The following is a 26,089-nucleotide window of genomic DNA, read 5'->3' as shown; positions in this document are numbered from 1 at the left end:
TGTGTCCCCTGCATCGGCAGGCGGACTCTCAACCACTGTGCCACCAGGGAAGCCCTCAGTGTAGTTTTGATATGCATTTCTCTAATGATTAGTGATGTTGATCATCTTTTCATGTGTTTATTGGCCATTTTTGTATCTTTGAAGAAATGTCTATTCAAGTTCTTTGCAGAGTTTTGAGTTGAGTTTTTTTTTGTTGCTGAATTTACCAATTATCTTTTTTTAAAAAAATTTATTTATTTATTTATTTTTGGCTGTGTTGGGTCTTTGTTGCTACACGCAGGCTTTCTCTAGTTGCGGTGAGTGGGGGCTACTCTTTGTTGTGGTATGCGGGCTTCTTATTGTAGTGGCTTCCCTTGCTGCAGAGCACCGGCTCTAGGCGCGCAGGCTTCAGTAGCTGCGGCACGTGGGCTCAGTAGTTATGGCTTGAGGGCTCTAGAGTGCAGGCTCAGTAGTTGTGGCGCACAGGCTTAGTTGCTCCGCGGTATGTGGGATCTTCCTGGACCAGGGCTCGAACCCATGTCCCCTGCATTGGCAGGCAGATTCTTAACCACTGCACCACCAGGGGAGTCCTACCAATTATCTTTTAATTCATACATTCATCAGGCATTTTTGAGCACCTGCTGTTGCGAGGCACTAGCTCAGATGTTGGAGATACAAAGTTCAGTAAAACAGGCATGCATTCTGCTCTTGGAGAACCCAGAGCTGTTAACGGAAGTAAGGTTAAGGGCAAGACTTCAGTCCTTGCCTGACAGCAAATCCCAGCTATGTTACTTTATGGAAGATCCTGTACAAACTGCTTAACCTTCTGGAGCTTAGTTTTCTCATCTCTAAATTGGGGATAATAACTATTTCACATAGCTGTCATGACTATTAAATGAATTAATGTCTGTAAAACTAAGTGTCAGAACTCTTCTCTCCCCTTCCCTTTAATCCCTTGGGTCTTCCCGCCCTCCCATCCCTAAAGGAAGTCGGGGTTCAGCACCTCAATTTTCTTCTTTCATTTAAGTCAGAATGGGGGAAACCCCCACTTCTACTAGTCTGGGAAATGAAAACCTTTTTTCTGTCATGTTTTAGAAAGTTAATTTGAGGAGGAACGTCTTGCCACTATTGAAGAGCACATTTTTAAAAAAATTTTTATTTATTTATTTATTTTTGGCTGCGTTGGGTCTTTGTTTCTGGGCACGGGCTTTCTCTAGTTGCGGCGAGCGGGGGCCACCCTTCATCGCGGTGCGCGGGCCTCTCACTGTCGCGGCCTCTCTTGTTGCGGAGCACAGGCTCCAGACGCACAGGCTCAGTAGTTGTGGCTCACGGGCCTAGTTGCTCTGCGGTATGTGGGATCTTCCCAGACCAGGGCTCGAACCCGTGTCCCCTGCATTGGCAGGCAGATTCTCAACCACTGCGCCACCAGGGAAGCCCTGAAGGGCACATTTTTAATGAACAGCTTTCCCTGAAGAACTTGAATTTATGAGGAGCTAAATATCCAGCATGGAAAAGGAACTCTCGCTCCCCATGTCAGAACTTGTACCTTGCTAAACCTCAAGCCCTTTGGTATATTTGTCAGTTTCATTTCCCACAGTTTAATTAAAAGGGGTTTCTTTCTTTCTAAGGTCTGATAGAACTAGCTGTGTGTCTGTGTAGAAGATTACCTAAACAGGTAAAAAATAACCAACAATGAAGTTGGGTGTTAAGATCCAAATGAAACAATTCCTAGTTTCCTTTGACAGCATCTAGGGTGGTTGTACGGAAAACTGTCGTAGGGACTTATGAATAAATTCGAAGTAGCCGAGTATCCTTCAGTATTGTGAAAACAGAAATGTGGTTATTTTTTCCATTTGCTCTAAAGACCTGCAACTATTTTATTTTTCTTTTTTGGCCACACTGTGTGGCTTGTAGGGTGTTAGTCCCCTGACCAGGGATTGAACTCAGGCCCTGGCATTGAGAGGGCCGAGCCCTAGTCACCGGATCGCCAGGGAATTCCCGACCTGCAACTATTAAACTTGCTCATTTGCAAAGTAAAAGCAAGAAAATTTTTATAAAGAGGCAAAAAAAACCCAGTAAGGAAGTCATTGATTCTTCTTTGTGTTGTCTTTGTGCCCTTCCCCACCCCCCCATCAGAACAAACAGTTGTGAAGTGTTTGCTTTTGGTATGGGCAATGTGTGGCTGTTTCAGGGCAAGCGAAAATATGCTTACTTTTATTCCTTTGTGAAGACTGGAAAGGGAAACGAGTTTTAACTTGCCTTGAGATTGACTCATCTCACTGCTGTTTATAACAGATCAGAACCTTTTATTCATCAGTATTGTTTAGGGTCAGGAGTCTTTAAACTGGGGACTGGGGTTTAAGTCCTAGACTCTTAAGTAACTGTGACCTTAACAAGTGATTTCACTTTTTAGAATCAGTTTCCTCAGTGGTAAAATGAGGAAGTTGAACTAGATTGCAGGTCTCTTCTGATTCTAAAATTTTATGATGCTATATTAAGCACATTTGCTCCTTTTTGCATATTAGTATAATTGACTGCTGCTGACCTATTAAGTTCTTCTGGGAGATACTAACCAGGCCTAGTAATTTCAGTTCCTTTCAAGATCCCGTCTCTAAGCTGGTGGTATTAGAGTTACAGAGTCACAGGAATTTTGTCAAAACTTGTGTAAATGAGCAGAATAGCTCAGCTTTACATTCCCCTCCTTTTTTTTTTTTTTTTTTTTTGCGGTACGCGGGCCTCTCACTGTTGTGGCCTCTCCCGGTGCGGAGCACAGGCTCCGGACGCGCAGGCTCAGCGGCCATGGCTCACGGGCCCGGCCGCTCCGCGGCATGTGGGATCTTCCCGGACCGGGGCACGAACCCGCATCCCCTGCATCAGCAGGCGGACTCTCAACCACTGCGCCACCACGGAAGTCCTCCCCTCCTTTTAAAAAGAACTCTTTTGCAGATGGAGGAACTTTGGGAGGCTGCTTATTACCTGCTTATCTAAGTAACAGGAACAGAAAATAAACCTTCACACAAACTGAGCTGTACAAAGACACTCATAATGGCAGGCCGATGCATCATGGCTCAGTGTTCCATCTTGAAGAACTTGCCGAATGCTCCAGCTCCTTTTGCTTTGGTTGGGTTTTGGCACCCTCCCCCTCCTTTTAAAACTGCTGTAGACTTCGAAACTCTGGGTATGACTTGTATTCGGTACTGTGTCATATACACGTCAAGTTTTAAAAACATATAATTTTCGAGCACAGAATAATTTTTCAAGGGGTTATGTCTCTGTGTTGACATCCAATTCTGACTTTATTTGGCAAATATCCTAAACTGAGTCTTTAATCATTTAACATTCTACTTCTGACTTTGATGGAAAGATGTAAAACTTTCTGTTTACCTTCAGCACCTTATTGTGTGATATGCTCAAATGAACACTTTGAGAATATTGTGTGATATTCTCAGACGAACACTGACTTTATAAATTGCCCTGTAAGGGCTCTACCAGTTAGACATTGGAAGTGCAACTCCCTTGTAGTACCATTTGAATTGAGCCAATTCATTTTCTGACCCTTCCTGGCTGTATCGCCCTTTAGTGTCTAAATGGGCTTCTCTCTTTTTTTTTTTTTTTTTTTGCGGTATGCGGGCCTCTCACCATCGCGGCCCCTCCCGCTGCGGAGCACAGGCTCCCAACGCACAGGCTCAGCGGCCATGGCTCACGGGCCCAGCCGCTCCGCAGCATGTGGGATCTTCCCGGACCGGGGCATGAACCCATGTCCCCTGCATCGACAGGCGGACTCTCAACCACTGCGCCACCAGGGAAGCCCTCTCACATTGATCCTTTTAAACAAACGGTGACTACATTGTTTATTTTCATCTTATGTACTTTATCCTTGCTAGAGATATGTAGTTTGTGTTTTTAATCTTTGTGTTAATTTTAAAGCTATTTGAGCCTGGCCTGTTTAAAAAGTTGTATATTGTGTGTGAAATATATAAATACTTATGTAGATAAGTATCAGTGAAAACAGATCTTAGTGGTCCTCTAGTACAATAAGGTGACAAAAGGCTAAAGAAGACCCAGAATTATGCCTCCTGGACTCTTTCTAAACACCAGTATTTCCTCAAAGCTTTCCAACCCCTGAGTAACCCGTCAAGAGCTCTTTGACATCTTGGTTGTCCTGTTGCTGTCATCAGTCTGGGTAGCAAGGGCTACTCAGGGGTCGGAAATCTTTGAGGAAATACTGGTGTTTAGCAATATTGTTGACAATGGAATTTTTTAAAAAAGGACATGGCTTTAATATTGGATAAATATTTGTTAAGGAATCTACCATATGAAAGGCACATTGATCCAATGTCAACAAGGAATAGTTCCTTGTTGCAAGTGAAGACAGTGAGGACTATGGTTTTGAAGGATAAATGCTAGTACTCTTACTCTGACATGTGTCTCTTGGGAGTTAGTATAAGTAAATCCTGTAAACAAGGTAGTAAATTTGGTACGTGTGGGCCTGAATGGAAGTACTGACAAGTGGCACTACAGTTAAGTTGGTGTTTTTACATTTTAATTTTACTTGTGTCTCCCATGTCTCCTTTTCCCTCCCTTTAACTTACGTTATTGTTTTGTGTCATGCCTCCCCGCCCCCCCGTACGCGGGCCTCTCACTGTCGTGGCTGCTCCCGTTGCGGAGCACAGGCTCCGCACGCGCAGGCTCAGCGGCCATGGCTCACGGGCCCAGCCGCTCCGCGGCATGCGGGATCCTCCCGGACCGGGGCACGAACCCGGGTCCCCTGCATTGGCAGGCAGACTCTCAACCACTGCGCCACCAGGGGAGCCCTTGTGTCATGCTTTGTAATGATTTCTGAAAAGTATAAACTTAGCACTCCACGAATATCAATTATTGCTAGCTCTGTCTTCAGCTTGTGGATTAACTGTAAATTTATCAAAAGCAGTAGTACCAAAATAACGTGAATGAGTTGTGAGAGAGATATCAGGCAACTTTCAGTCCTTAGAAGGTTCTGTTTCTTTAGCCAGGTGATTGTTGGAGAATGCTAGTAATCTTTAGGCTATACTGAGATGCTGCTTTTTCCAGTGTATACAAGAAATTAAGTAATGAACAGTGGTTTTCTTAATTTCATTTTTCACCTCGTATAGGGCTTCTTAGTTGTCTTAGTCTTCCGCTGCTATGGATACATTTAGATGTTTTAGACTTTGTACTGTATCTCAGTATTTCATGGTATTCTCTTAAGAACACCACTGTTTCCAGATGCCCTGGCCTCCTGAACAAATTTGAGACACTGCCCCACCCTTTTAGGCATAGCACTCTGAAGGACAGTCACCCCTCTGGAAGATGGAGTCTCTCATTTTCTCCCTTTCACTTCTTGTGTATGTTTATTTCTGAGAGGGCTGTATGACCTTTTCCCCTGGCTAATCTTTCTGTTATTCCTGAGTATTGGAACGCTCTGCTGAAGATGGTGGAATAAAGAAACAGAGGGGCCGTCTGGATTTTCCCTCTCTGTCATCAGCCAGCCTCAGCAGACTTACCTCTCGCTTTACCCTTTAAGCCAACCACTTAGTTGTTGCTAAAACCAAATGGCTCCAATTCCCTGCTCACTCTTCACTTTAGTTTATCTCACTTGCTATCACACTAACGTGAAGCAGTGGCTCTTTGGTGGCCTGTGCCCTAAACTGTGTTTGTGACATCACACACATTTTCTGTGTTCAAGGGGCAAGCTTCTGGGAGGCCCAGACCTTAGGTGGCTTCACGTCATTCATCATCGTTCCCTCACATTGAGCCCTCACCCTGGAGGAGATGCTCCCCTCTTCATCCCCCAAGGAGTGTTCTGTGTCTCCATTAAGTAGACTGACATGTATCCCAGATGTTCAAACTTGGGACATTGCTTTTCTTCCCTGGGTCTTATATTTTAAACTCTAGCCATTAGACTGTTTCTAAGTCAAAGCCAATTTACTGAAGTTTGGGGGAAAAAAAATAACAGATTAGTAAGAAATGAATAACTGACAGTGCGGTTTCATCCTGAGCCCCTCCTTCTCTCCTATAGTTTTCCCCCCAGTCTCCAGGCCTGTCTTTCCACATGTTCTTATTTCCACCCTTCCTTGACTCTATGTTGGTTTTCTGCAATCAGAAAGCCAGAAGTAGCTGAGTGTGATGCCACTGCAGTAGAACGATGCTTTCATGCCCCTCTTCGTGCTTGAAACGCTGCCTCCTGCTACATCGCCCTTAAATCTGCCAGTCACTACCTCTCAGGTTCCTTTCTTGTGTCTTGAGACACACTTATTAAATTTTCATCTGTAATTTAGTCTCTGTACTTTGCTTTGAGTTTTGTATGGGTGTGTTTTCAAACTGTTTGCATGGAGCTATCAGTTTTACTGGGCAGTGCCTTGTGCTATAAGCAGGGCTTCTTTGTACATCATGTATCCCTGTCAAATAGATATTTTAAAGGTCCTCTTACAAAAAAAAAAAATTAAAAAAAAACAGGTCCTCTTACTAGAAATGTTATTTTTTCTTTTTTTATCTTAAGAACAATTAAATTATTCAGTTTTACATTCAAGAGTTTACACATTTTGGGCTTCCCTGGTGGCGCAGTGGTTGAGAGTCCGCCTGCCGATGCAGGGGACACGGGCTCGTGCCCCGGTCCGGGAAGATCCCACATGCCGCGGAGCGGCTAGGCCCGTGAGCCATGGCTGCGGAGCGTGTGCTCCGCAACGGGAGAGGCCACAACAGTGAGAGGCCCGCGTACCGAAAAAAAAAAAAAAGAGTTTATACATTTTTTCCTTTCCCTCACATGTGTGTTGTAATGAGATAGGAAAGACGAATGTTGCATACCCACGGGGACTTGGGGTATCTGATTGGCAAGTTCATTATCGATGTCAAGAGGAGAGCTACCTTATAATCTACCTTAAGCGTATGTTCTAGAGCTGCACCGTCCAGTACAGTAGCCATAAGCCACATATGGCTATTGGCAAGTCCAAGTTGAGATCTGAGTATAAAATACACAATTGCATTTCAAAAACCTAATAGGAAAAAAAAATGTAAAAATAGCTTATTAATAATTTTATATTGATTACATTTGAAGTAACATTTTGCATATATCAATATTTGGTTAACAAAAATAGTTTATTAATTTCACCTGGTTTTAAAAAAATTTTTAAACATGGTTATTAGAAAATTCAAAATTACACATTTGCCTCGCATTGTATTTCTGTTGGACAGAGCAAGTATCTCTGTGTCAACAAAGGTAATCTAATTTTAGAGACTTACAGCTCTTACATAGCATTCACTAGAGGTGGTAATTGAACAGTTTGCCCATAGCCTCATTGGCCTACTTTTTAAAGGAGGTTCCAGGGTTGGGAAACCTTATAATATTGTCATCTTCATCAAATGCGTAGAAGATGATGCTTTAGTTTGGAAATTGCATCATTTTGGGGGTTCTTGTTTTGTTGAGTCAGTTCAGGACTTTTTTGAACTGTTGCTGAGTATCAGATACTTTTTTTACGCCCGTTGGATTCAGAGGCAAATTTCATCCCCGACCAGGAGAAACTTAGTCATAGGGTGATGTGCAAACCAAACAGGAGTGAGTATGATTCATCATTCAATTATAGCCGACTGCACGGTGGCTAGAGCAGTCCTGAGGAGGAGATAGGGCAGGAAGCGCGGTCAGAAAAGACCTCTGAGGAGGCGATGTGTCTGCTTGTATTCTTCTAGAGTCACTCATTTCCTGTGTCCCCCAGAAGCCCTTACACGTGGGGGGGGGGGTGCCGCGTGGAGCAGTGGAATGTGGGCCTTGGGTGTATAAATAGGCATGACTGTGCAGTTCCCACACGAGGACTGTCAGCTCTGTTCACCTAGGAGATGAGTTATGTTTAACTTGGCCCCAGGCAAGCCTGCCAGCTTATTGATTGTGCTTTGCTATCCTGTGAAGTTGAAATACTTGACCTTCCTTGTTTTACTCAGAAATTGAAGAAAATACGAAAATGATCTTCAACTTTGTGTTTTACGTATGTACAGAAATATCAATGTGAATGAAACTTGAAAGATGGGAAAAAATGGAATAACTTGGCTTTCCTTAGTAAAAGTACAAGTCGGTTTGGAAAGCGACCAGGGTGTTGTGTAAGTGTTTTCAGTGACTGAAGCAGAGGAGCTCAGGTTACAAGGCGTCTCCTGGATTGGGGGTGGGGGACAGCAAGTGACACAGCAGGCAACAGACACTTATGTAACCGTGACTTCAGGGGAGGGGATTAAGCTGTGAATGAACTTCCCAAATTCAGGAACATGATATTAGAACACAGCCTTTGAGTTTTTCTCTCTAGCTTGACTTGAAAATCAGCTTCAGAAATATCTTTCTCTCAACTAGACTTTCCATTAAACCAGAACTTCTTTCCCCCTTCCTTTCTATTATAAAGTGCGTGGACTTTTAACATTTTAGAAATAGACAGGAGCTCAGAAGTCTCAGAGTGCAGCTGTCTACAGGTAAGTCACTTAACCTGTCTGATGCCCGGTCTCCTCGCGGGCACCCAGCAGGGTCGAGCAGAAACCTGAGCATCCAGGTAGGTGCTCACTCTGCAGTCGGGGGCAGCTTGTTTTTGGAGGCTCACTGTTAAACTCCCTCTCCTGGCAGATTAAATTCGTTGCAAATTCTTCAACTCTCCTTTGCCTCCAGATAGAATTTCCAGATTTAGTAAATAGAGGAGTATTTTCATTTAGCTGATGGGGCAAAATGGACTGTGAAGGGACTGAGGGGGAATGTGGAGATGTGATTTGCCTCGGAGGATGCAGTGCCGAGCTGGAGAGCAGCAGGAGACTCTGCGCTCGTTAGAGGCCGATCTTATCAGGTGTGGTTCTTCCTTCCCTCATGGCAGAGTACTCTTACTTTGGCAAAGTTTGAGCCACAAGTCCTTTCACTTGTGAATCCTTGCCCTTTCACTTAGGGAGTTTGGATTTGAAATCTGAAACAGTGGAACTACAAAAGGACGGAGTTAGAAACTGATCTTATGTAATGAGTATCCTTAGGTTATATAGATGAGAGTGCCGAGTTCCAGGAAGGGGTTAAATACTAGTTTAAGGTCATCCAGCTGAGACAGAATCCAGGTGTTTCATTTCCTAATCTAACCCTCTTCCTACTTTTTAAAAAAAACACATTTTTTATAACAGTAAACAAAAACCACAAAACAACCAAAGTAAACAAAACCTTAGGAAATCAGGGAAGAATTATGAAGACTATTATTTCTTTTCATTTGGATGTAATTTATACCATGCTTGTTGTGGGGAACTGCTTATTTTGAGGAACCTCTCATTTCTGTAAACTGCTTAAGCTTTTTTTAGGTTACAAGGGGTGAGGAAGAAGGTGGAGTTTGGATTTCACTAAAATATCTTCTATAATAGAAACTTTTTATTATGGGAAATTTCAGACATTTACATAAGTAAAGTGAGTAGTACCATCACCTAACTCTTGAACACTTATCAACTCATCATCAGTCTTATCTTACATACAGTCAGACTTATGTGATGTTTAAACATATTTTGCTCTTGCCAGTAAAATGTCTGGGTTTTTTTTGGCCGCACCACGCGGCAGGCAGGACCTTAGTTCCCCGACCAGGGATCGAACCCTTGCCCCCTGCAGTGGAAGCACGGAGTCTGAACTGCTGGACCTCTAGGGAAGTCCCAGTAAAATGTCTTTTTGCTTTAAAAAAAAATACAGTACATTTATTTTATTTTTTTAAAAATAAATTTATTTATTTATTTATTTTTGGCTGTGTTGGGTCTGCATTGCTGTGCGCAGGCTTTCTCTAGTTGTGGTGAGCAGGGGCTACTCTTCCTCGCAGTGCGTGGGCTTCTCATTGTGGTGGCTTCTCTTGTTGCAGAGCACAGGCTCTAGGCGCGTAGGCTTCAGTAGTTGTGGCACACGGGCTTAGTTGCTCCGTGGCATATGGGATCTCACCAGACCAGGGCTTGAACCCGTGTCCCCTGTATTGGCAGGTGGATTCTTTTTTTTTTTTTTTTTTTTGCTGTACGCGGGCCTCTCACTGTTGTGGCCTCTCCCGTTGCGGAGAACAGGCTCCGGACGCGCAGGCTCAGCGGCCATGGCTCACGGGCCCAGCCGCTCCGCGGCATGTGGGATCTTCCCGGACCAGGGCACGAACCCATGTCCCCTGCATCAGCAGGCAGACTCTCAACCACTGCGCCACCAGGGAAGCCCGGCAGGTGGATTCTTAACCACTGCGTTTATTTATCTTTCATATAATTATGCTTTTTGTGATGTGAAGCATTTCTGTCTCAGGTGCTTATCCTAAAATATTCTTTGAGTTTACTTAGCTGAGATGATTCCAAAGCTCTTAGCAAGAGTTTTTATCTCATTGCCACTGTATTAGGTAAGAAAAGCTAGCTGCTGTAGCAAACTCCATTAATTTTAATGACTTAAATGGATGAAAGTTTATTTTAAGTTATGGAAAAGTCCAGGGTAGGTATTTTCTGATGGGGGAAATGAAGAGAAGTGATACAGGGATTCAAGCTTCTTCCGAGTTGTGATCACATTGTCTTCCATCCATGCTTTTGAGGTTGCCCTGCTCATCTCCATCAAGCCACCGGAAGGGCCAAGAATGGGAAGATATTATGGGGGAGGCCTAGAAGTGCACACAGCCCAGGCACTGCTCTCATTCCATTGGCTAGGACTCAGTCACGTGGTCACCCTGAACTGCAAAGGGAGCTAGGAAACGAGGTCTGTGACTCCTGGAAGAGAAAGAAGTCGGCTTGGTGAACACCTAGCCTCTCCCCATGGGTACCCACTTCTCACTGCTGACACTGGCCTGTTGGTTTCATGTTCCTGTGCACATAGCACAGTAGAGTCTGCTTCCTCACTCCCTGGTTGCAGCCCATTTTACTGTGCCTCCAAAAAAGTCATTAAAATTTTTTTTCCTGCTTCAGAAACAAAGATTAAAAGCTGCCAGTAATCCCATCACCTAGAGATAATTACTGTTAATCCTTTATTACATTTCCTTCCAATTTAAGAATGTTTAACCTCTTAGAAGTAACAATAAAATGTCACTAATTCTTATTGTGTGCTGGCTTGAAAATTCCAGAACTCATGGGGGTGGGGGCAGGGAACCACAGCAATGACAACAATCTGGCGATTTTGACTTTCTTAGCGAAGATACACTATCGTGGAGCTGTGGTGAGGCTTTGTACTTTGTACTTGTGTACTTGTGAACCTCTAACTTACACATTATAATCCTTATTCCTCTTAGTCAATAAATATTGGGATTGGTGAAGTTAGCGATGTGGTAGAGTGGCAAGACCAAGGTGATATCTTAAGTTTATGATTTACATCCTACTCAGTTTTCAGAATTCTTAAATATAGCTTAATTTTCCAGGACAGAATACTAAGGAAAGATGTTTGAAACTGAACTGAAATAAAAACTTGCAAACTTGAAGTATATAAAAATACCTTCCTGGTGGTGTGCTGGATACTTAACTTTAGGTGGATGAGCTTTTCTCTGCTCACCTGCTTTGCCTATGCTGGTCAGTAGTGGAGAATGATGCTGCTTAATTTTACATGGGAGGATAATTTCTTGGGAGAAGGTGCATGTTTGGGGTCATCAGCTCCAGGTTCAGGATTATGGAACCTTCTGGTTTTTCTTTAAAGTGGTGAAGTTGCATCCTAGAGGCGCACAGGCATCAGAATCGCTGTTTGTGATGCCGGCATTGTGACCTCACAGCCAGGATTGCTCACAGTGTTTGCCCAACTTCTGCCCGGATGTGAGGTGAGGCCTGGCAGACAGTCTGCAATTCTGCAGACGCCATGAGGTACCGGTTTGTCCCATTTTGCTAGATTTGTGTCGACTTTTCTGCAACTTCACTGGATAAAAAGTAAAGATATGGACATTGGGCTCTCTGTATTTTATTGAAAAATAATGTATAATGATAAGAATATCACTGTTTTAAAGTATCCTCTGGCAGGAGATTTGAAAATAGAAAACTCAGCGGTAGAGCAGAAGTATTTTGCTGTGTGAATAGGTATGTAGATAACCAGTGGCTCAATCAGCTATGAAATTTGCTGTCAATTTTCCCGTTCCCTGCAAATAAACATAACATTTTTGCTCTGTGAAAATGTATATATAGCACTAGACAAGTAACAATTTGGAATGATTAGACTTGGTTTGTCAGTGGTATAAATTAATCACCCAGAGGCCTAAATTCTGATATATCATAATTGAGAGGTTGTCACCATTTGGTTTTGAATATATGGTTTTGCTCTTTTTTTTTTAACTTTTAATTTTTATTTATTTATTTATTTTTGGCTGTGTTCGGTCTTCGTTTCTGTGTGAGGGCTTTCTCTAGTTGCGGCGAGCAGGGGCCACTCTTCATCGCGGTGCGCAGGCCTCTCACTGTCGTGGCCTCTCTTGTTGCGGAGCACAGGCTCCAGACGCGCAGGCTCAGTAGTTGTGGCTCACGGGCCTAGTTGCTCCGCGGCATATGGGATCTTCCCAGACCAGGGCTCGAACCCATGTCCCCTGCATTGGCAGGCAGATTCTCAACCACTGCGCCACCACGGAAGCCCCTGCTTTGCTCTTTGTACTTGTTTTAGTGGAAGTTGGAAGAAGAGGTGTTGGTTCACACAGATATCCAGAAATCTAGTCTCTGAGGGTTAATACATAATATAATTTTCTTAAGGATTGTCCTCCTTTAAACAAATTTCAAGGACCTCTGTGTTCCTGTGTGCAAGCACTTGATAAATTATTCCCTCCTTTTTTTTTTTTTTTTTCTTTTTGGCTGCACGGCATGTGGGAATCTTAGCTCTCCGACTAGGGATTGAACCCGTGCACCCTGCATTAGAAGCGTGGAGTCTTTAACCACTGGACCGCCAGGGAGGGCCCCCTCCTAGTTTTTTATTTAAGTAGATATTGGACCCTTTTCCTAAGTTTGATTCCCATGAGTTGAGAGATGAAGTGGGCAAAATCTTTTTGTTGTTGTTACTGCTTTCTTCCCCGAAAAGCACGTCAGTATTCGAGAGACTCAACATCCCAGTTTCTGAAGTAGACCTCTTTTTTAAAGCATTGTCCTGTGTATTCCCTATTTTTTCCCCTCTGTAACAGTCACATGTCCCTATTTTCCTAAACACACATGACCTAGAGTCTTAAAACATTTACTATCTTTGAGACTAGGAGGCTTTTTTAGATTTGCTTGGTGTGTTCCCTTCCAGATGTGTCGGATAAGTCTCTTTCAATTGGCTTTTCAGAAATGAGTCGTCCTGTACACGTAGGTCATAGACACTCATGCCAATTTAAAGTCAGTTTTATCTATGGGGACAATATTTAACTGCTTTAGATCAGTTTTCAATATTGAAAGCATTTATGTGCTTTCAGCATATTTTTTAAAAATAAATTTATTTGTTTATTTATTTTTGGCTGCGTTGGGTCTTCGTTGCTGTGCGCGGCTTTCTCTAGTTGCGGCGAGCGGGGGCTCCTCTTCGTTGCGGCACGTGGGCTTCTCATTGCGGTGGCTTCTCTTGTTGTGGAGCACGGGCTCTAGGCGTGTGGGCTTCAGTAACTGTGGCACGTGGGCTCAGTAGTTGTGGCTCGCGGGCTCTAGAATGCAGGCTCAGTAGTTGTGGCACACGGGCTTAGTTGCTCTGCGGCACGTGGGATCTTCCCGGACCAGGGCTCGAACCCGTGTCCCCTGCATTGGCAGGCAGATTCTTAACCGCTGTGCCACCAGGGAAGCCTTCAGCATATATTCTTATGCAGGGAGAATAGAACTGAATCTTTAACTTTTGAATTTTCATTCACTTTGCAAGACCTCTTCATGGAAGGGTTATCAGGATGGGGTCTGAATGGTGGTGGGTGTTAGCAGACGGGGAGTGATCCCAGAGGCATCTTGAAATGACACTGCGGCAGTTTCCTGAGGTGGCTGGAGCAGTACCTGCTCTCTGTGTCTTGCATAAAGTGTTAGGTGGCAGTAGCGTCACCTCCAAACTGGGGCTTCATTAGTAGGGTCTTTTCTCCCTACTAACTAACTAACATCCTAACTAACTAACATCCAGTTAAACTAACAAGCAGATAAAGTAAAATTTTTCTTTATCTGGATGTTTTCAATGTTCTTACCTTTATGAGGCAGATGATAGGTGATTGCTTATTAAACTGCTTATTAAAAGGGATAACCGCAGTAAGCATATATTCTGTGTTTTGAGAAGGTTATAGTCTTGAACAGTATCTTTGACCTCTGAAAATTTGTTTGTTTAGAATGGGAGAGTGATTTGTATGTAATTTCCTGTCCAGTGATGTGTCGTGAGAGAGGTTCTTTCTGAGAGGAAAGTGGGGTGCTTGGACTCTTAGAAATAGTAATAGCTAGTATCTGTGGCGTTTTCTGTGTCGCGGCATTGTTTTAATCTCATGAAACCTCCCCAGATGCCTGTATTTTCTAACACACTAGACAAATGTGTACCTGTCCTTGACTTCATAGAGGGTAGAAGAGTTTTTTTTTTGGCCACACCCCTTGTGACCTGCGGGATCTTAGTTCCCAGACTAGGGATCAAACCCGTGTCCCCTGCAGTGGAAGCTCAGAGTCCTAACCACTGGACCGCCAGGGAAGTCCCAGAAGACAATTTGTTTGTTGGGTGGAAGAATAGTCCTACTTCCTGAAATCCCAACTTTGAGTAAAGCTGACATTCTCAAGAAATACAACGCACATTTCTTTTTAAGAAATACCAAAGAGGATAGGTCTTTTAAGGTTATTTGCTTCCCTGAAATAAATATCTTGCCCTTTTATATTTGTTACTTAGATCAGATCTCAGAGTTAAATCACAAACAGAGGCTGTTAATCTAGTTCAAAATTTTTGCTTATTCCAGGCTTGGCTTTATTGTCTTCTTAAAATAAACCTTGAGGTTACACAGAAACAAACAAACAAAGAAACTGTTCCTCTGGTGTTGATGTTTGCCAACAAAGCTTCCCGTTTTTAGGTGGAAATGTAACCCTTTCACTGAGAGGGGAGGGAGGCAGAAGGGACTGTGTAGCTGAGCTGCCTGTGGCCTGGGGCTCTTCTCCCTGCTACATAGTTGGCTCTTGGAAGTAGGTCTCTCTCTGTCTCCCATTTGAGAATGTACAGAGCAAAACAGTAGCTATTGTTGACTATTCAGAAATGAGTTGTTAAGTTCTAGAGATGAACATTTTACAAACGGTTTTTGGCTTGAAAAATATTAGAACTATGGCATCAGTCAGTGGTGTAAATAAAGGATTCTGGGGGTTCGTGTGTGTGGTCTATGTTGCAATATTATAGTTTGGAAGGTGGGATAATAAAGTGCTGTGACTGCCTTAAAAATAGATGAAAAAAATACACCAGAACTTAGTTTTTTCATTTAGGGAGGTGTTGTTCATTAATTATAGTGATAAGCCATTCATGAATTCTTTTTCGAACTGTTGGAATTGGCCCATATGCCTTGGATAAATTTTTGCTGTGTTCAGTAGCTGCACATCATTATATTTTTGAGGTTATTGGATTCAAGTTTTGGAAACAGCTAGTAGTGTTTTAAGAGCCAAGTCCAAAGAAGAGTATTGAGATGGTCACTGTCGCCTTGGTTCACTAATAAAGTGAAACTTATAAACTGTCTCTGAAGTTATTTCTAAAAGAAGAGTTAAGGGGGCTTCCTTGGTGGTACAGTGGTTAAGAATCCGCCTGCCAATGCAGGGGACACGGGTTCGAGCCCTGGTCTGGGAAGACCCCACGTTGCCGTGGAGCAACAAAGCCCGTGCGCCACAACTACTGTGCCTGCGCTCTAGAGCCCGCGAGCCACAACTACTGAAGCCCGCGAGCCTGGAGCCCATGCTCCGCAACAAGAGAAGCCACTGCAGTGAGAAGCCCGTGCACCACAACAGAGTAGCCCCCACTCGCCGCAACTAGAGAAAGCCCGCCCGCAGGAACGAAGACCCAATGCAGCCAAAAATAAATAAAATAAATTTTTAAAAAATAAAAAAATAAAAAAAATGAGAGTTAAAAATATTTTGACCAAAGCAGTATTATTCAAATAAACTTGCCATTTCCTCAGGTGGTCACTTTGAAGGACACCGTTCATTTGGCAGTAGAGGGTTCCTGGAGGTTCTAGCACAGTGCTATCCATTAGAACTTTCTGTGATGGTGGAAATTATTCTATACGTTGCATTGTGGCTCTTGAGCACTTGAAGTGTGGCTGGTGTGACTGAGGAACTGAATTTTTAACTTGATTACATTTTAAAAGAATTTAAAGTGGCTAGTGGCTCCCATATTGGAGAGTGCAGACCTAGAATACTTAGCTTTCAGCCTGACCTGTAAACTGGGGTGAGCAGCTTATGCTAAGATACCAAAAGTTATCGAGGCAGAGTAGGCTGTGGAATATCTGATCCCCCTCCCCTCCCGCAGTGCGAAGAGTAGTAGAGAAGTCTGCAATTTGTCATTTGTGTTCAGTGGTATCCAATCTTTACAGCCTCTCCAAGTTTATCCTTGCTAAGGTGTTATCCGAAGGGTTTTAGATGAGAACCTTTCTTCGTATTTGCAATTTAATTATCGTCTTCTGATGCTCATGGTTCTTCCCTGAAATTTAAGACCTACCCCCGCAGCCAGCCCCCGGCCGTTACAAACAGCCATGGTTGGAGTGAATAAAGACTCGGCATGCCACTGGAAAAGGGGCTGCCAACCTTCGGTTTAAATCTTTGCTTGGTAATGGTGGTTAGGTTAAGATAACTGAAATGGACAAATGGAATACATATAGGGCCTAAAGAGAAACTGTAGACATCTTTTATCTTGTACCAGTGGAGTCTTAAAGGTTTGTTTTGGGTTTTTTTTGGCTGCACCTCGTGGCTTGTGGGATCTTATTCCCCAACCAGGGATTGAACCCCGGCAACGGCAGTGAAATCTCAGAGTCCTAGCCAGTGGACTGCCAGGGAATTCCCTCTAAGGCTCTTTATTTATTTATTTTATTGGAGTATAGTTGCTTTACAACGTCGTGTGCATAGTGAAGCAACCCAGCCATATGCATACACACATCCGCTCCCTCCCCACCCCCCAACCCACCCGACTAGACCATCACCCTCTAAGGCTCTTTAAAGTCTCCTTTTCATTTAACTTTCTAAATTGATTTCTTACAAGAATCTAATGTTAGCCATGCTGAGCGTCTCATTGTCTTATTCACATGCCGTATACCTTTCCTCTCCCTTCCTCGGTCTTTTCTGAAATTTTTCTCTCTGCCTTTTAAAAATTCCTGACTGCCAACAGCTGTTGCTTTCCTTTGACACACAAGTTGCATTGTGTTCTTAGTTATTTTTCATATATGTGGGTCTTTTCTCTCCAACTGCATCATAAATTCTTGAGCTTATGCCTGTGTCATATATTTTTCTGTCACCTGTAGCAAGCACCAAGAATAACTTTTTAAAATATTGGGGAAGACATATGGGAACATATGTATATGTATAACTGATTCACTTTGTTATAAAGCAGAAACTAACACACCATTGTAAAGCAATTATACCCCAATAAAGATGTTAAAAAATATATATATATTGGGTATATCCCGACTGGTTTGTAAACTCATTTAAACAATTGAGACTATTTTTCTCATTTTTTTTGTTGTGAGCATAGTTTATAAAGTATCATGAGGGATATAATGACTAAAATACAGTTTCTCCCCCCAGGGCATTTGTAACCTGTAGAATCAATAGGCCGTTTACAGCCAGCTCAGTGTGCTAGGTGATAGGAAAGAGCTACAGACTCAGCTCTATGGGAAATTGAAGGAGGAACACATTTTCATTGGAGAAGGTTTTGTGGGCTGGCTGTATCCCTGAATTTGCCCTTGAGTAAAGTTTCAGCAGATGAAAATAACTAGGCTTGGAAAGGGCATTCAAGGCTGAGTGAAAAACCTGAAACAAAAGCATAGAGTGAAAGCACCAGGGCTTCTGTAGGGGTATTTGCCAAATCGATCATGTGGGTGATTCATGTCCATGTAATTGAGAAAATGAACCTCTGATCTTATCAGTTGTTCAGCAGTGTTTCTCAGACGTTAGCCTCAGAATTACCAGAAGGGCTTAAAATGCAGATAGCTGGCCCCCCCTCCAGAGTTCGTTTCAGTAGGTTTGGGGAGGGTCCCCAATTATTTGCATTTTTAGTAAGTTCCCAGGTGACACTGCTGCACATTTTGAAAAGTGCTGATTCAGAGCTCCGGTCCATCTGATATCTGCCTTAGAGAAATGTCTGTCTTACGTATGCAAATACCCCAGTGTCAGTGCATCATTGTGTTCATGTTGCTTATGTACACACATCTGGTCTTCCTGTAGATTGTAAGTTCAGGCTCCTTACATCACTCAGCCCCTAGCACAGTGCTGTATCAGTGGTAATACAGTAGTAAATCCTGTGCTTGCTAACTTGGCATCCAGATCTAAAATTATCCGAACAAGAAGCACATGCTTTTGGGAGGCCTTATAAACTGGGAAGCCCTTTGTGACTCAAAATGTAAAGCAAAAATGCCTATAGCAGCAGTTCTCAAACTTTTTTCCTTAGGACCCCTTTACATCCTTAAAAATTATTGAGGTCTCCAAAGAGTTTTTATTTGTAGGTTTTATCTATTGATATTTACCATACTAGGAAGTAAAACTGAAAATATTTTAAAATATTAATTCATTAGACATAAACCCATACATGTTATATTTCTTTAATGAAGAATAACTATTTTCTAAAGTAAAAAATTTAATGAGAAGATGGCATTGTTTTACATTTTTGCAAATCTCTCTAAATGTCTGGCTTTAACAGAAGAAAAGCTTAATAGAAGTGAACTCCTGCATTTAATCTGTAGTGATACTTTTTTTAAAAAATAAATTTATTTATTTATTTTTGGCTGTGTTGGGTCTTTGTTGCTGCACGCAGGCTTTCTCTAGTTGAGGCGAGCAGGGGCTACTCTTCGTTGTGGTGGGCGGACTTCTCATTGAGGTGGCTTCTCTTGTTGTGGAGCACTGTCTCTAGGTGCGTGGGCTTCAGTAGTTGTGGCGCACGGGTTTAGTTGCTCCGCAGCATGTGGGATCTTCCCGGACCAGGGCTCGAACCCGTTTTCCCTGCATTGGTAGGCCGATTCTTAACCACTGTGCCACCAGGGAAGTCCCTATACATTGTTTTGATTGAAGTACATGAAGAAAATTGGCCTCACAGATTTATAGGAAAGGAAGAGCATTTTCAGATAATTATGGATTTTCTTCTTTAATACTACTCCAGGGCTTCCCTGGTGGCACAGTGGTTAAGAATCCGCCTGCCAATGCAGGGGACACAGGTGCAGAGCAACTTAGCTGCAGAGCAACTAAGCCCGTGCGCCACAAGTACTGAGGCCCACATGCCACAACTACTGAAGCCAGCACACCTAGAGCCTGTTCTCTGCAACAAGAGAAGCCACCGCAATGAAGAGTAGCCCCTGCTCGCGGCAACTAGAGAAAAGCCTGTGCCCAACAACGAAGACCCAACACACCAAAAATGAATAAATGAAATAAATTTATGTATAAAAAAATACTATTCCAAAAACTTGATAGTCTGTAGTTTCTTAAAGGTGGCATCTCAAACTATATGAATGAACTTTTATTGTTACATAAAAATCCATTGGTCTAATTTGTGCTTTGAATGAACCCTTAACCCATATGGGATTTTGTAACATTATACATTTCTGGTTGGAAAATATTGATTTACTGAGTTATGAGATCTTCCAAACATTGGCACATTAAAAATTATGTTTGTTAACACCATTGATCTCATCAGAAAAATCTGTAGTATTGCGAAGCTCTCAAGCTTACAGCAGAGGATAGGTTTTCCAAAATTCTTTCTCTTGAAAGCTTAAATTTTATCATTGTCAACAAATAGTTGTTTTCCTTGAAGTGACAGGCTCACATAGTTCATTTTCAAGAAAATGTCCGCTGGAGATACCGAGTCTGAGTAACCGCAGCTTGTCAGGGATTCTTTCAGGTGGAAATGGTGTTCCGTGAACAGAGTGGCTGGTTGAGCTTGCCCCTCAGTTGCACGTGTGCTTTTTATTGAGACGGTCATTGTGCAGGGGTGTGCAGCAGAAGTGGTTCACATGGACTTCCCATTTTGTTACTCAGAATATTAAAAAGGCACATATTCAAGGTTGAAATTTAATAAAATTATTCATTTTTATGCTTTATCAAGTGCTTTATCACATTCTTATGTGAAAGTAGTTTTTTTTTTCCTGGAAGCACTGAATACAGAAAAGAATAGTACAGTGTGCCTCTACTGCCTTGCTTATGGCATCTACACTTTTTACCCACTATTGCTTCTGTAAATGTCAACATTGCAGGAGAAGGCAAGTCATGTCTTAGCAATATTATGAAAATAGTTTTGACTCCCTGAAAGGGTCGCAGGGTGCCCTAGGCATGCAGGGCTCACACTTAGAGAACTGCTGCGTTAAAGTAACAAAAATCGGGGTTGGCAGAACCGCCTGTCTCTGTGTCACTCCTGTCTTAGAGATCTTATCCTCCACTTTGTAAGCTCAGAAACTCTTTTCTTTAAATCCATATACTCAGAGATTAGACTCATACTAACAAATTCAGAGATTGAAGTTTATAAAATATAACTTTGTGTATTTATAATGAGTGAAATGCCAAAAGGCACAATTCCCTTTGGTCGCTCTTAGAAACCCAACCCACATGTGAGCAGAGGACTTTGGAGCACTGTCTCAAATGTCCTTCAATGCTGATTTGCACCCAGCTTTTCCAAGTCTGCTCCATAGACGCCCTGTGTTTGTTTTCCAGAGAACCTTTTCCCAGGGTGAGTAAAATACACATTTTCTTTTTAACTCTTTCTCTAGACTTCTTGGGCCGTGCTTCTTTTTAATTTGGTAATGCACAGTCACCTTTATTCCTCCTTCTGGTGTATTTCACGTTATGTTAAATTACTCAACATGAAATGTATGTGTATACCTATATAAGAATCTGCAGTTCAACAAGATCCCCAGGAGATCTGTGTGCACACAATGAACAATGGAGTGAATACCCATGTACACCCCACCCAGTTTAAGACATGGAACATTACCATTATGTTGACTTTCGATGTTGTTTTTATAACTGATTATTACAAAACATAGCATCATTTTTTGGTTAAATTTTAGGTTCATCATGTTTAGGTTGCTTTCTTCACAAATCCACTTTTTTTTTTTTTTTTTAAGTACACTGCCTCTTAACTACAATGTAAGACAGATAATTTTATACTTAACTATTCATCTCTGTACTGCTGGGTTCATCTGCTAATTGAGCCCAATTCCAGACTCTTTAACTTGGCCTTCTATAGTTCATGTTTGTGATTATCAGTCTTCTCTCTCTGTCACCAGCCTCTTCTCTGAACAGTCTCTTTCGCTCCTTGCCTTGTGTAGAACTTGGCTGGTCTCTGAAGACACTGTTTCCCCTGCAGCCCTCTCAAGGGCCTACCTCAGACTTGACCGTGTTGTTTGATGCTGTAAATTGCTGCTTCTCAGGCCTTCAAAAACCGCAGCCCCTTCGAGGCTCTACCATGCTGATATCCACTGGCCTCCGCCTCTTCCCTTCACTCCTTATAGCTTCTGCCTCCTTCTTGCTATCCACATCTCCTCCTCCAGTCCCTGTATTTTAGACTCCCACAGTCCTACCAGTAATCCCTTCAGCGCTCAGGCCTCTGAGTTCCATCCCCACGGTCAGAGCCTTCAAGCTTCTCACTCTAAACACCACCTCTGATCCACTGACCCCTTGCTACTCAAAGGGGAGGGGGTGTCCTCAAAATGGCAGGATTAATATCCCCTGGGAGTGTTGGAAAGCAGAATCTGAGGCCCCGTCCCAGAGTTACCAAGTCAGAATCTGCAGTTTAACAAGATCCCCAGGAATTCCCTGGTGGTGCAGTGATTCAGAATCCGCCTGCCAACGCAGGGGACATGGGTTTGAGCCCTGGTCCGGGAAGATCCCACGTGCCGCAGAGCAGCTAAGCCCGTGCGCCACAACTACTGAGCCTGCACACCTGGAGCCTGTGCTCCGCAACAAGAGACGCCACCGCAGTGAGAAGCCCGAGCACTGCAACGAAGAGTAGCTCCCGCTCGCCACAACTAGAGAAAGCCCTCGCGCAGCAGTGAAGACCCAACGCAGCCAAAAATAAATAAAATAAATACATTAAAAGAAAAAAAATAGATCCCCAGATTTGTATGCACATTTGAGTATCCAGTGTCTTCATTGTGACAATCCTTAATCCTCTCTCAGACCTCTGATCCAATTTTTCACTCTGACCCCACACTGCCTTCACTTCCCTTTTTACTCATCTCAGATTCACAGTGCCATTTTAATCACTCCTATAAAACACTCCTTTAAAATCACCATCACCTCCCTTGCTTTTCCCTTCTATTTTAATTTAACTGGCAGAATTTTGGTTGTAGTTGAACTTAGCTATCTACCTTCCTCATATCTGTGCCTGAGCAGAAGCTTGTTATTAGAGAAAAAATAATGGGAGACTGGTTTCACTTTAAATTCATGACCACGAGCCTCACGTGTACTTTGGGCTGCTTGGCGTTCCTTCTACATTTCCCTAGTAAGCTCCTGTTTCTCTGCTCAAAGACAAAAATTTTTGTGTGTTCAGCACTCTCTCTGAGCCTCCCAGCGGTTTCTCCTTTCCTGCTTACCCCATCGGCCAGTGAGAAAATGGAAGAGTACCTTTTACATAGTAGTTTCTCAGGAAATATTTGTTGAATGAATGGATGACCATCTTGTGGGAAGATTTCCTTCAGAGAGTGAATCTGTTCAGCAAAGTACCAGGTCCCAAAAGCGCCAGCACTAATTTGATTGACCTTGGGAAAGTCACTTACCTTCTCAGACCTTAATTCTCTTTGTCTGTGAATGGGCATAAATATATTTGTTCACCTACCTTCACAGCTATTTTGAGACACAAATAAGGCAGGGTTTTTTTTTTTTTTTTTTTTTTTTTTTTTTTTGCAGTACGCGGGCCTCTTACTGCTGTGGCCTCTCCCGTTGCGGAGCACAGGCTCCGGACGCACAGGCTCAGCGGCCATGGCTCACGGGCCTAGCCGCTCTGTGGCATGTGGAATCCTCCCGCACCGGGACACAAACCCGTGTCCCCTGCATCGGCAGGCGGACTCTCAACCACTGCGCCACCAGGGAAGCTCCAGTGAATTGATTTTTTAAAGCAAGCCTGACTTGGCATTCATTAATAATGCATGAAGAAGAAACTTAAATTGGAAGATTTAAAAACCAACATTGTTGGGTTTTAGTTTTATTTATTTTTTAAATGAAGAATTTTTATTCATCAAAAAACCATGAGGAGAAAGAAAAATAATCAGAGAAGGAGAGGATATTTACAACAGATGTAACTCAATAATGATTAGTACCAAGAATATATACAAATCAATGAGTAAAAGACAGCTGACATGAACAGAACAGAGACAAGTTTTGAATGGGCACTTTTCAAAAGAAGAATTGCAGTGACCAATGAACGCAGGCAGATGCTCAAATTTGTTCCTAATTAGAGAAATGCAAAATAAAACCGCAATGAATGTCTCAGCATCACACTGGCCAAAGTTAAAGTCTGGCAATATCAAGTGTTGGTGAACTGGAACTCACACACAGCAGGGGAAAAGGAGAGGGATATTAAATGTTAAAGGTGTGCCTACCTCATAATCCAGCAGTTAAACTCCTAGGTAAATGCCCTGCAGAAATGTGTTTATGTGCACAAAGATGCTCGTTGCAGCATTGCTTATAATAGCCAAAAACTGAAATCACTGTAGAAGTATCCGTCGCAGTAAAATAAAGTGGTACTAAGGAAATGGCACATCACACAGTAATGAAAATGAATAAATCACACCAACACGCAAATTGTATAAGCAATGTTGAGTGAAAGATACCAGACACAACATACAGTGTGATTCCATTTTTATACGTCAAAAGTAGGCAGAACAAACTAATCATATTGTTGCACAGATAACCGGTAAAACTGTTTTCTAAAAGGGGAGTATTGCCATAAAGTCAGAATAGTAGTTACCTCTGGGAGACAAAGGCGAGGCTGGAGGGGACACACAGGGAGATTTTGGAGTGCTGGCAGTGGCTTTTCTACATCTGGTTTGTGATTACATAGCTGTTTGCTTCACCCATTAAACTGCATATCTGTTTTATGTACTTTTCTGTATATTTTACAAAATTTAAAAGAATGAGAGAGAACTTGTACTATGAAATATTAACAGTGATTAGAGCCATAATTATTAAAATAGTGTGGAAAACTAGAAGGCCCAGAAATAGGTCCAAGACACAAAAAACACAGAGTGTTTTTTTAAATTGCTCCTAATTCTCTTATTGAGACAGACTAGATTTTTCTCCTTCATTAAATCTTGGTCACAGTTCCCTGCTTTGGGATTCAAGTAGCTCAGATGGACCAAGAGCTAGAGGCATGAAGATTAGACAACAGAAGACATAAGACTTTGGGTTTATGACAGTTCTTGGGTTCCTGATAACCACACACGCCTCTGTTTCTTAGGCCGAGGCTTTAGGTTGGCCAGTGTTTTGTGAGCTTAGCATGTTGAGCTGCAAGGTTTGAAACTGGCTGAGGCTGGCCTAGTCGCTAGTGGCAGTTTTCAGAATTTCTCTTTAGGGAGGAGTGCTTGACCTGAGCCCAAGAATTCACTGTTTAGCCCGAGTGAAATATTTTAAGGAGTACTTCATCCTCTCTTCTCGCCGCTATAGTAGCTTTTCCAGGACGATCGTGCCTCCTTTGTTCTGTCCTTAACTACCTGACCCTTGTCACTTTATGATATTGGACCAGGGTGAAGAGTAGCCAACACACAAGACCCCATGGTAATCTCTGCACTTAGCTTGTCCCCAGCCTCCTCAGATATTTTTGCACGAGTAAATAGCCTAGAGGAGACTCAGCGGAACCCTCCACCTGTCTAAGGCAGGAGCAGGAGCAGGTAGCTCTGCTTGCGGCTTACACGCTGTGTAAGGTGAGGGTCTGGCAGTAAGGCATGTGGTTTCAAATCCGACTCTGAGTTAGAACCACCTGGCCTGGCACACAGACTCCCAGCACACTGCCACCGTCCTGGCAGTGAGGGTGATGGTGGTGACAAGAGCCCGGGAATTTTGTATTAATACCCAGGATCGGCAACCCCTGTCTTCAGGCACACAGCAGTGCTTTCTCTGTTAATCCCAGTCTTCCCCCAAGCCACACGGCTTACCTTTGACTTTGTAAAAAACACTTTGTGCCGTTTTGGACCCTCTTGAGAACCATGGGGAGTCTTCAGAGTGAGCCTAATGAGGCTACTGTCTTGGTTTGATTTCCATTCAGTCTGATTATCTTTGGTTTTTTTGTTTGTTTGTTTGAAGATATTTTGATGTGGACCATTTGTAAAATCTTTATTGAGTTTGTTACAGTATTGCTTCTGTTTTTATGTTTTGGTTTTTTGGCCTCGAGGCATGTGGGAATCTTAGCTCCCCGACCAGGGATCGAACCTGTACCCCGCTATTGGAAGGCAAAGTCTTAACCACTGGACCGCCAGGGAAGTCCCAGTCTGATTATCTTTGAATAGAAAAACTTACATGGCTATATTAGTTTCCTGGGGCCGCCATAACAAGTGACCACCACAAACCAGGTGGCTTAAGACAACAGATTTGTTCTCTTACAGATCTGGAGGCCGTAAGTCCGAGATCAAAGTATGACCAGGGTTGGTTCCTTCTGGAGGCTCTGAGGGAGAATCCGTCTCATGCTTCTGTCTTAGCTTCTGGTGGCTGCTGGCCATCCTTGGCTTGTAGTCACATGGCTGCAATCTCTGCCTGGGTCTTCACCTGGCTGTCTCCTCTGTGATCTCCTCTTCTAATTAGGACACTTGTCATCAGATTTAGGGCCCAGGCAGGTGATCCAGGACGAGCTAGCTCATGTCAAGACACGTAACTGAATTAACGTCTGCAAAGACTCTTCTTTCAAATAAGGTCACATGCATAGGTTCCAGATGGACATATCTTTTGGGGAGGCCACCATTCACCTCACTACAGGGACCCTAGCAGCTCCTCCGTTAGCCCTGGCCAGGTTGTTCACTGATGCTTGGCATTGCTTGTAAGAGAGCCAGAGTGAGGTCTGTGCGTCATCATCCAA

The 26,089-nt window shown here is 43.0% G+C and overlaps 1 protein-coding gene across 8 annotated transcripts in view; it reads left to right on the top strand.

Annotated features, from left to right (window-relative positions):
* The window catches only part of CLIP1 (CAP-Gly domain containing linker protein 1), a 123,745-nt gene that overhangs the window by 8,994 nt on the left and 88,662 nt on the right, over window positions 1–26,089 (top strand). The gene's annotated exons all lie outside the window — the stretch shown is intronic.

The sequence above is a fragment of the Aethalodelphis obliquidens genome, unplaced genomic scaffold (genome assembly GCF_003676395.1).
Source record: "Aethalodelphis obliquidens isolate GAN/ISIS:26980383/991018 unplaced genomic scaffold, ASM367639v1 scaffold28, whole genome shotgun sequence".
NCBI lineage: Eukaryota > Metazoa > Chordata > Mammalia > Artiodactyla > Delphinidae > Aethalodelphis > Aethalodelphis obliquidens.
This window is presented reverse-complemented; position numbering and strand designations above follow the sequence as displayed.